The following is a 4,423-nucleotide window of genomic DNA, read 5'->3' as shown; positions in this document are numbered from 1 at the left end:
AAAAATGGTACATGATCGTCAGGCAGTGCTGGCGCTGCCACTGTTTTCTTGTGAAATCACATTAAAAGTTTGTGTTTCCTGTTATACTCGAGTAGAGGTGTCATTTTTTACTATACGCACTTTCACCACATCACTGAGTTAGTTACTTGTTATGAGGAATACAAAGGGACTAAACCTTGTGTGTCATTTTTAGGTGATTTCCTTATTTTAATCGGAAGCTGAGCTTTCGTGCAAAATTATGAATGAATATAAACAAGGAAATATTTCCGATTGAAGAAGCCTAAATACACGTTTACATTTTAAATCAAACTGGTAGTCTCACAGACATGAAAACTTCAGATACTTAAAGCTTATCAATCCAAAACATTTTGTACAGTTTTGTAGTAAAATATATTTGTGGAAATTTTAGTCTCATTTCCAGCAACATCAAAATAGTTTTAAGCAACAGAGGACGAAAGAGATATTGTTGTTTGACTGTTGAAAAAAAGGTAAAATTCACACTTAGCTCAGAGGGAGGAACTGTTTTTCAGATCTGTGGGCCAAAGTGTGTATTATCATTATTACTGGAACATTAGCTAACATTTTAAAAGTCTCTCTTATCAAGTGTGTTTTATCAGCTGTGGTGTTGATGTCAGACGTCAGAGTGTTCACATACCCACTTATGATTCTCTATATTTAGCCAAGGCATCTCAGTCGATGAGATAATAGTCCCATATCAGTCTTTCCGTATTATTCTGACTTATTTCACATGAGCAATCTTCATTGCCAAATGTTGGTTTTCCATTTATTCTTTTCTTTTCAGCTACCTGATCTTAGCTCAGCCGAGATCAGGGATGTCAAACTCATTTTAAATCAGCTGCCACATAGAGCGCACTTTGATCTTAAGTAGGCCCGACCAGTAAAAATCCCCTTTTTGTCAGTGGAAAAAAGTTTACCTACACAGCCGATCCCTGTGATATCTAAATATAAGAAAAGAAGTGCAATTTCAACAGCATTTCTCAGTTTTACCACATAAATAATGAAACATAATGAAAGAAATCTGTCAGCATGACTCTTTGGGCTTCATTTGTAAACAATACATCTGTGAAATTACAGAAAAGGTTCAGATAGCTCATTGCCCAGACTGCCTTGTAATCATAAAGGAGTAATAGCCTATCTACCTTCCTATAAAGATGTTGATTTAGTAACAAATCTTTTTACTAATCATTGTCTTTCTTTTTTAGACAATCAAAACCAGATTAGCTCCTGTTTTAAAGTCGCCCACCTGGATAATTGACAGGATTCCCTTTTGGAAAGTTGAGTAATTATGGAGGAAAACTCATTTACATGTTCATCTCCTTCATTTTATTTAACACTTCAGTTCGAGATGCGAGGGCTGCCTGTTTCTCAGACTTGGTTTCAAAGAGCAGAGGTAACCCCAAGGTACTATTTGACACCATAAGTGATATTGTTGCTCCTGCTCCACCTGTTGTCCCAATTTCATGGAATGAAGATTAGATTAAAAATGTTTCTTTCTTCGTTGAAAAAGTTAGTAATGTGAGGAACAGTATCTCTCCTTCTCTGTCTCTGTTGTCTGCTCCAACTCAAGCTAGGCCTGTTATTTTAGAAAGATTTTTACCCGTGTCCTTACCTGAGCTTGTCAAATTAGTTACTTCAATGAAAGCATCCTCTTGCTCTCTTTATATTTTTAGCTGGATCTTTGTTTAAAAATGTCTTTCAGTCTATCGGTCCCTGTGAGCTTACAATTATCAATACTTCTTTGGTTTCTGGTCAGGTCCCTGTTTACTGTAAGCATGCTGTCATTCACCCACAGTTTAAGAAAAACAAGCTTGACACTTCTTTGCTTAGCAGTTATAGACCAATTTCAAAACTACCATTCATCACTAAGACTTTAGAAAAGGTTGTGGCTAACCAGCTCATAGCTGTTCTGGATGACTACAGCATTCTGGAAAAATTCCAGTCTGGCTTTCGTACAGCTCACTTTACTGAAACTGTACTTCTTAGAGTCTCCAGTTACACCTTGATGAAATGTGATGCAGGAGAATGCTCTGTTCTTTTGATGTTGGACCTGACCTTTGCCTTTGATACTGTCAACCATCACATTTTGCTAGATAGGCTGAGACACTGTGTGGGTATATCTGGGTCTGCTTTGATCGGTTCGCATCTTATTTGTGTGAACGATCCTTTTCTTTGGCTACCTCTAAGTTTATGTCTTCTTCTGCTTCTTTTGCATATTCTGTGCCACAAGGTTCTGTATTGGGGCCTTTGCTGTTTTTGTTGTATTTACTCCCTCGTCCGCACCTTCTGAGCAGTTTTAAGGACATTTCTTATCACTGCTATGCAGATGAAATTCAGTTGTATATCTCCTTTAAGCCCCAAGGTGTTTCCAAGTTACAGATTTTGCATAGGTGCATAGACTTTATCAGAGGTTGGATGGCTGACAACTTTCTTTAACTTAATGAGGAGAAAACCAAAGTCCTTGTATGTGCTTCTCATAATTGTTTGCCCAAGGTTATGGAAAATTTAGGTCCTCTTGCTACATTTGGCAAATCTTCTATTAGGAATCTTGGTGTAACTTTTGATTCAACTCTGACTTTGGACGCTCATGTTAAATCTCTGGTTTGATCCTGTTTTTATCACTTCCCCAGCAGGTCCCTGAGGTCATGTGATCAGGGCTTGTTGGTTGTCCAGCACACAAGGCTGAAATCGAAAGGTGACAGAGCTATGGCATCGTGGCCCCCAGACCCTGGAACTCTTTTCCTTTGAGCTTGAGATCTGTAGACTGAGTGGTCCTCTTTACAAATCAGCTAAAAACTCGTCATTTTAAACTTGCTTTTGGTTCGTTTTTGTTTCTATGTTTTAGCTTCTGTGAAACACTTTGTGATTTTTATCTTGAAATGTGCTATACAAAGACATCTTACAGCTGATATAATCAAAAATAAAAAGTTAACTCATGTAATTACAAACTCAAACTCATTTCTTAGTTTAGCGACAATTTTTTTGACATTTAAAAAAAAAAAAAGCATATCATATTTGTCCTTGTCAATTGACTGGCCTGCTCCCCTGCTTCTTCTGTGTGTATGTGTGTGTGTGTCCAACATGCCAGTTTATGGGCAAACATCAGGCCAGAAGGATTTCCCGTCCCGTGAGTACGCCAAATTGATCATCACATTTTTTCTTCATTGGAACCTGGAAAGGAGTGTGTCACGGGAGCAGAGCTGTTGGGAATTATCAAGTGTTGGCGTTTCACCACCAGACGAGCACTGTGCAGGAGTTTGGAGCACCACAGAGGAAGCTACGTCGTTGGAAACGGTTAACTTTATTGTTCTCTATTTCACTGTAAATAAACTCACTGTTGCTAACTGGAAAGTCCTGCATTTGCATCCTGTTCTTGCACTGAACCTGACAATAATATTACATTAATCATGGAATAAAAGTACAAGATTTCTGACATAAAATCACATAGTAAAATCCAATTAATAAAAGTACTTTCCTGAAATTTTAAGCCTCATTAATTGCATTACAACAGTATAGGACAAAATTATTAGGTAATTTCACTGATTTTACACATGCAAATACATTTTTTAAATATGAAAATCTGTAAAAAAAAATAGCTTGTGGGGATAGGTTAATTGGATAATCCAAATTGCCACTAGGTGTGAATGCGAGTGTGAATGGTTGTCTGTCCCTGTGTGTTAGCCCTGCGACAGACTGGCGACCTGTCCAGGGTGTACCCCGCCTTTCGCCCTATGACAGCTGGGATAGGCTCCAGCACCCCCCGCGACCCTGAAAAGGATAAGCGGAAGCGAATGGATGGATGGATGGATGTAAAAAAAAAAATACAATTTAAAGTTAAAAATCTTTACGTTATTATCCTATTAAAAGCACATGAATTTACCGTATTTTTCCATAATGGCAAATTTAAATTCTTTTTTTTTTTCTTGCACCCGAGTTGCTGAAATCCTACCACTTTTTACATTTTTTTTTCTTTTTTGCTGATGTACATGATGACTCTTGGATTTAAAAATCCACTCTGGTGGTATACAGATGCAATACTATAAACAATTTTGTTACTGAATAATTTTTTCGGGAAATAATTAACAAAGGTCTTCCAAAGTTGATATTCTCAAGCTCTCTTACACTCAGGCATTTTTACACAGCAAGCCCTCCTTAGTGACTTACAGTAAGTGCAATCACAGAGCTTGGTGGTTATCCCTGAGGGTGTAGGGTCTATATATGGACATCCTCTTTCCCTCTACATCCCAGAACCAGCCCTCACTTTCCTGTTTAGTGAGAAAAGAAACTATTCACTGTCAGAGCTGACCAATCAGCAGACATCTACTCAAATGTCTGACCAATAAGCCTGCAGACAGAAAGAGAAAGTAACCCAGTGTATATAAGAACTGCCTTCATGGCAGTTTGG

This window comes from Rhamphochromis sp. 'chilingali' (genome assembly GCF_963969265.1).
Source record: "Rhamphochromis sp. 'chilingali' genome assembly, chromosome: 11".
NCBI classification, from domain to species: Eukaryota; Metazoa; Chordata; class Actinopteri; order Cichliformes; family Cichlidae; genus Rhamphochromis; species Rhamphochromis sp. 'chilingali'.
The sequence above is the reverse complement of the archived record's forward strand: the minus strand, read 5'-3'. Positions refer to the sequence as shown.